General features: G+C 41.8%; 1 protein-coding gene across 1 annotated transcript in view; it reads right to left on the reverse strand.

Moving 5' to 3' along the window:
- Positions 1 to 13,586, reverse strand: part of LOC126272873 (putative phosphoenolpyruvate synthase) — a 329,859-nt gene that overhangs the window by 190,830 nt on the left and 125,443 nt on the right. The window lies entirely within an intron of this gene.

The raw sequence follows: 13,586 nt of genomic DNA on the forward strand, positions 1-13,586 counted from the left end.
TCATAACATGCAATCCTTCATTGCTCTGTACAGTTTCTGTTAGGTGTTAAGAAACCCAGTGGGTACGCATTTTTCACAATCCCAACTGTAGCATGGGTGTGTCAGCACTACTAACAGAGACATCCAGTTGTGCAGCGAGGTGTTTAATTGCGATCCATCAATCACCTTGAATTAGAGTGCCTGCATTACAGAAGTCATTGCTGTATGTGGCCAGCTGGCACACAGATTGAGCAGGTTTTTGAGCAACTTTGTTGTGATGATGACAGACCTCTCTCCCAATGGCTCAAAGTGTTTTTGTTAACAGTCAGGTTTCCATGGACATTCTACAAATGTCAGTTAATGTGTGTGATGCTCTATATTTAAAAAAAAAAAGAAAAAACAGCTCTATGACAGATCTCTGCTTGGAATGTACCTCTATTAAAGACACCATATTGAATTTGTGTATAGTGCCACCACCTATTAGAATTTCATGAAACTATAGGGGCTGAAGTAGGAGAATTCCACAATGTTCCACAACAAATTCTGCATCTCTTTTCAACTGAAACGGGCTGAGGAAAAAAATGTGTTGCATTACTTATTGAATTCCCCTTGTAAACACTAAAAATTATTGAAAAACTTAATAACACCAATCATTTGTGTCCATAAAATAGTATATAATCTATTTATGTGGTTAAGGTAGCAAATACAGAAATTCAATTTACTTTTGCTTAATTTGTGACAAATGTTAGATATTGTCCTGGTTTTGTGCTAAATGTATTACATATAGAAATTCAGTTCAGTGAACTTGTAACAGCCAGCAGTATATTTGTGGATCCAACTTGATGCAAACACTTTGTCTGTTGTTCCCAAGGCAGACATACAAATCTTATATTGTTTTTCTGCAGACACAGACCAATCAAGACAAAAATGAGGTATACAATGATTGCAAAAATTATTATATATTATCACAGTTACTGCACTAGGGGCAGCAAATATTGGAGTTCAGTTTTGATTTATTTATCTTGTGTCAAGTATTAACATTAATCTCAAGACATTTTGTGAGCAACATGTTCAACTGCAGCAGCTAAAGATCCACAAAGCAAATTATTGTAAGTCACACAAGCACTTAGCTAATGATATGCTTTAGGGGTATACAGTGAAGCTTTTGATCCATTTTATCTACAATATTTCAACAACTAACCTAGTCATATTCTTCAGTTGTTGTTATGTGTACCCACTGTCAACCAGACTGTGAAGTATTATTGGTGTCATGTAACTGCTTATAGCCAGGTTCAACTCCTCTGGTTACTATCCCCTTGCATCCTCATAGTTCCCAAAGCCCACACTGTTATTCTGTGGAAAGTGCATTCTAACTTTATTATAGGCCTGAAAGTATACTGCTAATCAAATGTGCTGAGAAAACCAGAGATCCACAGAATTGCTGCTTGAATATGTTTCCCTTGCGACATATCCCACAAAATTGAAGAAGAATGGTAATGATATTTCATACATATGAGTTTCATGTGTTTAGATACATTTATGAGTCACCAGCTAAAAGTCATTATATATTCAGTTAGTTGTGTCTATTACTTCAGTCCCATAGGCTTCAGAATTCACTCAAATACCTAGTTTGAGGTGGAACACAGAACTGAACTGCAGTAAGCAAGAATGAATATTATTGCAAACCATCTTCACGAAGAAGTATTTGATGCAGTGTTCTGTCATGGTGGTGCAAAATTTTAGAAAGCAACAGTCATCTTTCATTGAAAACCCATATTTAAAGAAATATTCCCTCACACAAAAAAAATTTAAAAACTGCTGCACATTCTTCAATGACACAAATCAACAAAAAGAATTTTCATACGCAAAAAACAGAAAATATGATGACAATTTTCACATTGTTTCCATCTAGGACACTGTTCAAGAAACCAGATAAAATTTTATGTTGGTCATTTTGGGTGATTCAGTGCCTGACACTGCTGCTACAGAAAAATGAAAGAAGAGCTACTAATCTTAAAAGTTTGGGTCATTTGGCAGTTACACAGAAAGAATTAAAGCAGTTTACATTTTACAAAATTACTGTTGAGGCTAGATCAGATGACTGATTTATGATAAAACTTCTAAGATCAAGAAAAAAATTCAGGAGATGCTGGAAATATAATAGTGTACATCTGAAGATGGCTACAACAACCAAGAAGGTTTACTGTTGGGGACTATCTCACCTTGTCAATGACGAAGACAAGTTTACTACTTGTCATCTTCAGGCAAAGTATCGGGCTCTGGATTGCAGACTTCTCACCAAAGGGCCCAATATCTGGACCAATTGCAGGCCTGGTGGAGAGATGTCACTATCATTCATGGAGAGTGTCCTTGGTTTAGTGGAGGGTGGTGTGGATGTTGAGTCTTGATGCTTCCTGTCTATTCTGCCTGCTGCCCCTTTCACATAAGAATGTTTGTGACATATTTTTGCTGCTGCAACACCCCATGCAGAGCTGCACTGGAAACCGCTGTCTGGCTTGACAAGATAATCCTGTATTCTTATTTCCACTTTCCCTTTGATAACCAAATTCCAGAACATGTTGGTATGGCACAGCACCTTTGTTCAGAAACAAATATGTAAGCTTTGTTGATGTGCTACACCACAGCAGGCATGTCAGTTTGATCAAGGCAAATGATCCTCTCTTGTTCTGTACAGTGCTGTGAGATGCACTGCTGCATCTGTCTGATGTACTGCATGCCAGACTTGCAACCGATGTTGTAGACACCAGGTGCTTGTAGCCCTAGCTGGTCTTTGACTTATCTATGCATATTCTTGACTTTAACTGTTGAGCAGAAAATTGTTTTTATGATGTGCATCTCCACAGTCATGGCAATCTCGGCTGTGGGCAGCCTACATACAGAAGGAAGGCTAGGCACTTGGTTTGTTCTTCTGGAACAAGGGAAAGATAACCAATGATTTATTGGCGGTACACTTAGAAAATGTTGCGGGTCAACTACAGCACCTGCCATGATGTGGGATCTGCATCAGATAGAAAAGCTGGACGATGTTAAAAAATTCAAAGAATGGCGCTTGTTTTGTGTTATGATATAGGGGAGTATTGTATAGTAATCATGTAGATGCAGATGTAGATTGTTTTTGTTCCTCTTCTTGCTCACCCTGAAATGTTGTGACTTTTGCTTGCTTTATTTCCCTGTTGATAGTCTTTGGTGTTGACGTGAAACTTTGTTATAATGGCTGAAAAATGTGAGGTGGAAGTTAAAACATTAACTACTGTAAATGATCTAGCTGACAGCTGCACAGTTGCATTTCACAGTTCTTCGCTTTCACTGTTCATACCTTCCCAGTATTATACAGTTAATATGCCCAGTTCACTGTTGTTTTGATAAGCCACAGTAATAGTTTGCAGGCAAACATCAGCATACTGCTAAACTGTTTGCCGTGAAATATCTATGAGGAGTAAAAACCTAACCACATAGTCCTTGCAGAATAATATGAAATGTGTTACACTATTGAACAGAAACTGTCATTATTTTAACACACGGCCTATTTGTGTTTCACTTACTCCACAGTTAAATTGATGCATTGTTGTTGATCTAAGCAATACAGGTTTCTCGTCTGAAAATCAGCCATGGACTGAATGTCTCAGGACCAGAAAGTGGGCCTTTGTATATCTTTACAATAACAGGTACTGAAACTATACATTGTTTGATGTTTAAGTCACAGAAATCACAGTTGAAACATAACTCATTAAATTAACAGAATATATAGAAAAATTCCTCATTTCTAACAGTTTCTTCTACTGGTTAGGCCAAATTATTTCTTTAAATCATGAAATTAACAGATATAATTATGCAAACAATGCTTTTGACAACTCTGGTAATTATTTTGGAATTAATATGTTTTTGAATGGACCCAAAAATACCTTAGAATCCTAGTGGCTCTTCTTCCAAATGATTATAATTAGTACAGAATTTACATTTGTTTGTAATTCAACAACAGAATCTAAGCCACAGAACAATTACTAATTTCCCCCTATAACAAAAGATATTAACTAGGAATACTCAAAATAAATTAGAAAATTGATGACACACACAAAACCAAGCACAAAATTAGACCCTTAAGACTGAGGGCCAACCTTTCTCTTTTATGGAAAAGCAGATTATACTCATGCATGTTAAAGGTACTTAGGCAAAAATGAAAAAAATAATAATTTTAAGGAGGCAGATGTCAAAACAAGAGAGAAAGTAAAAAGATCCCAGCTTACTTCATCACAATGTAAATTGCCTTTTGTACAGCTGTGAAATTGCAGGAAAAGAAGCTTTAGCCTTTTTTGTGGTTTTCAAGAAATTTAAATATCTAGGAACAGAGACATAATGCACTTCACACACACCAAAAATCCCTGATATTTGTAAGGATAGGTAAATTACTTCATAGTGTGTTAACCCATTGTGTACTCTTCATACAAGATTTTCAATTCAGATACAGTATATTTCAAACACATTTTCAAGAAATGGTTAGTTTAATGGATTCCTTTTAAAGGTTCAATTTGCTTGGAGACAATTGCTCTTACACTGGATGATTGAGTGAGTTGTGAAAGAGTTAGTGGGAACATAGAACACATAGATAAAGGGGTATTGCTAAGAAACCACAAATTGAGAACAAAATATGATAAAGCGGCTAAAAACTTTATATCTATTTGAAGGTTGCTTTGTAATTATGAGATACCTTATTCAGAGTCAGAAGTGTAGTGCATCAAGCTTCTAGAAAATTGAAGGGCAAGCTTAGCAATTAAGATTGAAATAAGTTTGTCAGTTAAAGTGGATGAATACAACACCTAATTTTTTTTAAATGTATGCTTACAAGGGTATCTCAAATTTATTCAAGGGTAGTTCTGAGTGGTCAGTACTGACTCAGTTCTTGTACTGAATGGCTAGCTACAGATTCCATAGGACTCTACAAGCATACAAGTTGTAATGAAATAGAATGCTGCCATACTCAGTGCAGCAGACACAGCAACTGGACCTAAACCTCAATCATTGCTAAACAACCCACTGGAATTTCAACAGAAGCAACCAGTCCCACATCATCATAATTCTGCAAGTCAGTGGCCTGGGATATCAGGAAGTTCTGCAGTTTGGCACACTTCTGCATGACAATGGATGAACGTTGGTCACTGACCTTGTTCCAGGTCTTCCTGAGTGACACAGAAATGCACTCCCTCCCATGAATGTAGTTCCAAGCAGCTACATTTGAACCCAGGCACTGCTGAGTATGTCACGACTGGCATGACAGGGCCACAGGTGGCACCAGCTGGGTGTCAGTCGCCTCCATGACCTTTACTCATGCAGCCTTGGAGCCACACTGAAGCTGTGTCACCACCCCCCTGAGGCCACAACCCAAGGATCCATGCCTGACTGCCCAGGCCACAGCAGCCATGACAGTGCCACTGCCTCTGCAGAGACACTCACCATTGTATCTGCCCCCGGGGACTGCTATTCACCAGTCACTGCTCTTCAGTCTTCGGTCCAGAGTTACAATTGGGGCAGTACCCCAACATGGCATAAAGGCACTGAGGCTGAGATGTTGCTGGCTGTCCCCTGTCTGCAGCAGAGCCACATCCTGCATTGGCCACCACTGTCAACTCAGCTCCTGGTGTGCCAGCAACACTACTAACTCAGCACATCGCCACCTGGGTACTAGATGCATGCTGCATGCTGCATCTACCTCACCCACCACTACAACTGGAATATCATGAGTGTTGTTAAACCATGGCACAGATGAGGGGATACCTGAATAAATGTCCAAGCTGAATGAGTGAACATGAAGTTGTTTTGTATTCACCATTTGCTTCTCTACAGTTGTCCACATCACTCCTGACTCCCAGGCCATGAAAAGAAACCAACACACTCCAGGTGGGGATCAAGACCATCATGACACAAGAAGATGGATCCCATCAATTACCAGCAGTCATTTTCATGCCCGACTGCTACAAAATTATGTTCATAGTGAATACCAAAAGAGGAAAATATCTTAGCAAAAGCAAAAGTCAAACACTCTATCGGCGGGTATGATCCAAAGGCTTCAATTGATAACACGCAAGAGGCAGGTCATGACAACAGACTTGTATTTAAGCAGAGAACTCTGCCAATGAGTGTGCTAACTTTGCCGTCAGCTTGCACCATTTGCAATCCCTGAGAAATTGTTTCCTAGACTCCACATTATTACTGCAAGTTAGCAGAAAATCCAAAATACTGCCAGGCGCAAAACTATTATTGGCATTCTTCTCAAATAGCTGACACTCGGCCTTAGCAATGGAAAACTGTGACACACTGAAAAATCCAAAATACTGTCAGACACAAAACTATTATTGGCATTCTTATTAAATAGCTGTAGCTCGGCCTTTACAACACAAAACTGTGATGCACTGAAATATTAAAACTATATTCAAAATCTATATACACATATAATGACAATGATGATGATGATATTAACAAGATTATGTTTCTCAAGCTGTGTTTTCTAAAAGGCTGAAACATTTACAGTAACCCATTGAAAAGTAGGTATAAGAAGGTAACACCTAATCATAGATGCATCATCCTCCTACCCATGTTCTCAAACACATTTCAGAAGAGTTCATAACAGAGTATTGAACATTTTTTTCTTAGAATAACCTTCTAAAAACAATTAGAAGGCTGCTGTAAAAGCTTTCTATACAGGGAACAATACATGACCTCACAAACTCACTTATGTCAGAACTAAACAAGCAAAATGATCCTGTGGAATTTTCTGTCACCTTGCCAAAACATATCCTTGCATTGATGAGTCATATCTTAGCAATAAAAAAAGGATGGTCATTTTAATAAATGACACCAAAGGAATAAAACAAATTGGAATGAGGAAACACTGAATATGGCATTGATTACTTGGCCCACTCCTGTTCTACACCTCCATAAGTAATTCATCAGTGGGTCCAGACATGTCCATATAAGATACAGCAAGGTGACTAACTGGACAGGGTTTAACTGGTTCACAGAGCAGCTTTAGTCTTAATCTTATAAGACTTATACTATGTAATTATTAACAAATAAAACTTTCTTCTATGTAGAAGGACAGATGAATGGATGTATACTAGATACAACTCAATATGTGAAGCTCCTAGGGATTCAGATGGATAATAAATAGATAGAGTAAGGATCAAGTCATCGATAAGTTAAGTGAAATGACCAATTCTGACTGCAGTACACATAGAAACCTCTCTCATTGTGTTGACCTACTGACAAAATTACTAGCATAATTGGCATACTTTGCACTGACGCATAGGTAGTAGAATACACAGTAGGAATCATGAGGTGTATGCGAAATAGCAAACTGTACTAATAACGTCAGATTGAACCCAATCAGGACTCAGTAGCCTGCAACTGCTATAACACATTATGTTGTAATTGCATTTAAGAGTGAAAACAAGGTTGTTTATAGATGTATGAATGTTTTAGCGATTGGTGAATGAGTAAAGAGTTACGCTTTAGTTATCATTGTGTTGAGGGATGCCACTTTTGTTAACCACAACAGTCAAATTAGTAAGTCAGGAATTCTGTTTCATATATTTTCTAAAACCGAGACAAATAAAAATGCACAAATGCATGTAAATGTGCAGACTAATTTTCAGTTGAAAATGCTTGTGTCTGCCCTGTACATTTTACTGATTCAGATTATGAAAAGGATTTGAACTGTCAAATATTCCTTCCAAATAAAGAATTTGAAGACTGATGTTGTTCAAACTCTAAATCTAACAGCCTCTGCTGCTGCTTTACAATGTAGTAATGAGCTTAATAAAGAAAAAAACACTCGGGCATGAAAATGAAGCTACTGTAAAGAAGTAGAGGATATTATACAACAGGTAAATATACAACTAGATAATGAAGAAATTGCTACTAGACTAACTTTAGCCATGAAAACTAACACTGCTGTCAATGCAACAATGTACATGTATGTCAACAATTAGAAATTATGGAAACAGAAATAAAAGACTTTTGGCAAAGGAATGCATATTTATGTGAGTGTCTCTCTCAATGTAGCATGGAGTCACTGAAATCAAAAAGTGATTCAGAGCTCTCTTTCTGGCTGTCAACAACAAGTGGTTATGAAAGGGCAGTGTACTAACTGGTCATCCGAAGGTATTACAAAGGCTGTGACTGTACATTGCCTGTAGAATGCATTATCTTTTGCCAGCAATGTTTTGAAACACATTCTTCCAAGTGAAAGCACTATGAAAAGAAGACTCAGGCAGTTTAGAGTCCCATCAGATTTTATTGATTTAAGCCTTAGTGTTTTGAAAACGAAAAATTATTAACAAAATTTGATAAAGATGTAGTTCTTAGCTTTGATGTAATGAAAATCAAAGCTGATTTATATTTTGACTAGGCAGAGAGGAAAAGCAGCAAGAAAAAATTGACCAGTGAACTTCACTTATACCAAAAGGGAAAGAGCTAAAAGAAAAGAGTAACCCACACAAAAGAAACCTTAATAATCTAGAGCTTAATAATAATAATACACTAAAACATGGAAAATCTCAGTTACATTGGTACCTGCCTACGAACTAACTATGTGTGCACCATGTGACTTAAGCTTCAATGTAATGTGGTGAGGTGAGAGAGTTCACAGTGTCATTGCAGTTCGCAGCCTGCCTGTGCATTACCCCCTACTGCGTATTCTGATACTGTGCACTCAATTACACCCAATATCATAATCTTCTGTGGCAGCACGGGTACAATTAAAGAAGTATTTAATCTACACAAACATGCAGGAAGAATGTTAATAATAATGGTAAGTCTCTATTGGTATTTATGGTTAATAATATGACTGAATTTAACTTGAACATTCCCAACCAAATTCTAGAAGTAGAAAGAGATTTCCACGCAGAATATACATCCCCAACTGGAGTTTAGAATGGAGTCAGATTGCTGGCACAGATCAGACAGGAAACTGGAAATCCCCAGATATTAAAAACCAGACAAGTGGGAGTAGGACTCACACTCTGAGGATTCCATACAAAACTGATTACGTATATATATAGATCATCTACAGCTTGAATCCTTTACACTACAGACCTTAGTATTTGGCAAATCTCAACTTGATACCTCTACTTCTTCATGAGAAAAAGGGGTCTTAGAAGAAAGGCACACAAATGGAAAACAAGACAGATTGCTACTTATCATAAAGAAGACACGCCAAGTTGCAGACAGTCACAAATATAAGACACTCACATATATTAAAAGACACTAGCATGTAGCTTTTGGCCACAGCCATCGATACTAAAAGAGAGACACAACAAACACACACACACACACACACACACACACACACACACACACACACACATATATGCACACCTCACTCACACGTGACCGCCAACTAGAGCATCGCGGGCTGGAATAAAACATCTTGTGGGATGCAAGCAGCAGTCTGTAGGGGGTGGGGAATGGGAAGGGACAGTAGTGTATGGGTGGAGAGAGTGAAAAACGTTGTCTGGTGGAGTCTTCACAGACTAGACTGCCAACAGGCACAACCACAGGAGATTGTGAGGCAGGGAGGTGGGAAAAAAAGTTGCAAAAAAAGGAGAGGAGTGAGGAAAGAGGGGTGGATGCACTGGCAGAGGTATGCAAAGGAACAGGGCAGTAGGAGCTGATAGAACACAGAGGGTGGAAACTGTTGGGTAGAGGGTGTGGGGACAGTATGTCACCGTAGGTTGAGGCAGGGATAGTTACGGGGGTGGAGAGTGTATTGTAAGGATAACTCCCATCTGCAGAGTGCAGAAAGGCTGGTGGTAGAGGGAAGGATCCAGATGGCTCAGGTAGTGAAGCAGCCACTGAAATCAAGTGTGTTATGATCAGCTACCTGCTGTGCCACAGGTACTTTGCTCACAGCCACAGTTTGGCAGTGACTGTTCTTCCTGGTGGATAGCTGGTTGGCAGCCAAACCAATATAAAAAGCTGTGCAATGATTGGAGAAGAGCTGGTAAATGACAAGGCTGATTCCACAGGTGGCTTGGCCCTCATGAGGTAGGATAAACCTGTGACAGGACTGGAATAGGAAGTGCTGGGTATGTGGGATGGGTGGGTTTTGCACCTGGGTCTTCCACAGGGATATGATCCTTCTGGCAAGAGGTTGGGATTGGGAATGGCATAAGGGTGGACTAGGATATTGTTAAGGTTGGATGGGTGACAGAACACCACTTTAGGAGGGGTGGGAACCATCTCTAGTAGGAAGCCCCTCATTTCAGGGCACAATGATACGCAATCAAAGGCCTGGCAAAGGGTGTGGTTCAGTTGTTCCAGTCCAGGGTGGAACTGAATGATGAAGGGGACAGTCTTTGTGGCTGGTTCTTGAGGGTGGTGGGAGGATTAGGGGTGTGAGGGGAAATGCCATGGGAGACCTGCTTGCATACTAGGTCTGGGGGGTAGTGCCTGTCTGTGAAGGCTTTGGTGAGACAGCATACTGTGCAAGGGAGTTTTTGTCACTGCAGACATGCTGTTCCTGGACAGCCAGGCTATATCAGAGGGACTTTTTGGTGTGAAAGGGATGACAGCTGTAGAAATTCGGGTACTGTTAGTGGTTGGTGGGTAATGTGGACAGAGGCGTGGGTGAAGCCATAAGAGAGGTGGAGGTCCACATCAAGTTAGGTGGCACACTCGGTTGAGGAGGACCATGTGAAGTGTTTGGGAAAAAAAAGTGTTGAAGCTGTGAAGGAATGAAGACAGGATGTCCTGTCCCTGAACCCAGATCATGAAGATGTCATCAGTGAACCTGAACCATACTAGAGGTTTGGTGTTTTGGGAAGCTAGGAAGGTCTCCTCTACACAGCCCACAAAAAGGTTCACATAGGAGAGTGCCATGTGGGTGCCCATGGCTGTGCTGCAGATTTGCTTATATATCTTCCCTTCAAATGCGAAGTAGTTGTGGGTTAGGATAAAGGTAGTGAGGTGTATGAGGATGAGGTAGTGGATCTGGAGTCTGAAGTGTGTTGGGCAAGGTAGTGATCAATAGCAGTAAGACCATGGACATTAGGGATATTGATGTATAGGGAGGAAGAGTCAACAGTGAAGAGTAGGGATCCAGGAGATAAAGGAGTGGGGATGGTGGAGAGTTCGTGATGGAAGTGGTTGGTATCTTTGATGTGGTGATGTGGGAGGCAAGATTATGGGCAATTGGTTGGAAGTGTTGGTCAACAAGGGTCAAAATTCTCTCAGTGGGGGCACAATAACCAGCCACAATGGGGCATCCAGAATTGTTGGGTTTATGGATTTTGGGGAGCATGAAGAAGGTGGGTGTGTGAGGTGTCATAGGGGCAAGGAAGGAAATGGACTCAGGGGTATGTTCTGGGAAGGGCTGCTTTAAGCATAGATTGGAGTTTGTGTTGGACTTCTGGGATGGGATCACTCTGGCAGAGTTTATACACTCCTGGAAATGGAAAAAAGAACACATTGACACCGGTGTGTCAGACCCACCATACTTGCTCCGGACATTGCGAGAGGGCTGTACAAGCAATGATCACATGCACGGCACAGCGGACACACCAGGAACCGTGGTGTTGGCCGTCGAATGGCGCTAGCTGCGCAGCATTTGTGCACCACCACCGTCAGTGTCAGCCAGTTTGCCGTGGCATACGGAGCTCCATTGCAGTCTTTAACACTGGTAGCATGCCACGACAGCGTGGACGTGAACCGTTTGTGCAGTTGACGGGCTTTGAGCGAGGGCGTATAGTGGGCATGCGGGAGGCCGGGTGGACATACCGCCGAATTGCTCAACACGTGGGGCGTGAGGTCTCCACAGTACATCGATGTTGTCGCCAGTGGTCGGGGGAAGGTGCACATGCCCATCAACCTGGGACCGGACCGCAGCGATGCACGGATGCACATCAAGACCGTAGGATCCTACGCAGTGCCATAGGGGACCGCATCGCCACTTCCCAGCAAATTAGGGACACTGTTGCTCCTGGGGTATCGGCGAGGACCATTCACAACCGTCTCCATGAAGCTGTGCTATGGTCCCGCATACCGTTAGGCCGTCTTCTGCTCATGCCCCAACATCGTGCAGCCCGCCTCCAGTGGTGTCGCGACAGGCGTGAATGGAGGGACGAATGGAGACGTGTCGTCTTCAGCGATGAGAGTCGCTTCTGCCTTGGTGCCAATGATGGTCGTATGCGTGTTTGGCGCCGTGCAGATGAGCGCCACAGTCAGGACTGCATACGACTGAGGCACACAGGGCCAACACCCGGCATCATGGTGTGGGGAGCGATCTCCTACACTGGCTCTACACCTCTGGTGATCGTCGAGGGGACACTGAATAGTGCACGGTACATCCAAACCGTCATCGAACCCATCGTTCTACCAGTCCTAGACCGGCAAGGGAACTTGCTGTTCCAACAGGACGATGCACGTCCGCATGTATCCCGTGCCACCCAACGTGCTCTAGAAGGTGTAAGTCAACTACCCTGGCCAGCAAGATCTCCGGATCTGTCCCCCTTTGAGCATGTTTGGGACTGGATGAAGCGTCGTCTCATGCGGTCTGCATGTCCAGCACGAATGCTGGTCCAACTGAGGCACCAGGTGGAAATGGCATGGCAACCCATTCCACAGGACTACATCCAGCATCTCTATGATCGTCTCCATGGGAGAATAGCAGCCTGCATTGCTGCGAAAGGTGGATATACACTGTACTAGTGCCGACATTGTGCATGCTCTGTTGCCTGTGTCTATGTGCCTGTGGTTCTGTCAGTGTGATCATGTGATGTATCTGACCCCAGGAATGTATCAATAAAGTTTCCCCTTCCTGGGACAATGAATTCACGGTGTTCTTAATTCAATTTCCAGGAGTGTAGGTGGAGGAGTCAGATAACTGGCAGACCCCTTTCTGCCAGGTTGTCACTGCAATTCATAACAACACTGGTGGAACCTTTGTCTGCAGGTAGGATGATTGAATCAGGATTTGTTTGAAGTTTTGTATGGCAGTTGTTTCTTCTACTGAAAGATAGGTGTTCCGAGGAAGCAACTTGGGGAAGGATGGTGAAGCTAAGTTGGAGGTAAGGAATTCCTGGTAGATGACCAGTGGGTCATTAAATGGGAGGGGAAGAGTATCATGGTTGGATGGAGGTATGAATTGGAACAGGCAGGGCTCAATGTTGGAATTAGGGTGGTTTTGGTTGGAGGGATCGGTGGCAAAGAAGTGTTTCCGTTGCAGGGATCAGGAGAAGGAGAAACGTCTTTGACAACTCCAGCTTGGCTACATTTGGGTGTAGGGCTAAAAGTGAGGCCTTTGGAAACGACTGAAACTTCTATGGAGCTGAGGGTTTTGATGGAAATGTTAACAACAGTGTTACAGGAATGTTTTGGCTATGGATTTGGATTTGGAGGAGTGTTGGTAGGGAATTTTGGCGGAAGTGACAAGCTGAAGAGGTCACCTAGGCAGGGTTTAGCTGCTATGAGGGGTGGATGAGGAGGAACACTGTGAGTATGATAGGGGTTGGATAGTGGTGCCATGAGGTGGCAGCAGAATGTCAGCAGGTTGGATAACTTACGGAGGTGATGTCTGGAATGCTCCTCCAGGTGCA

The sequence above is a fragment of the Schistocerca gregaria genome, chromosome 5 (genome assembly GCF_023897955.1).
Source record: "Schistocerca gregaria isolate iqSchGreg1 chromosome 5, iqSchGreg1.2, whole genome shotgun sequence".
Lineage (NCBI taxonomy): Eukaryota > Metazoa > Arthropoda > Insecta > Orthoptera > Acrididae > Schistocerca > Schistocerca gregaria.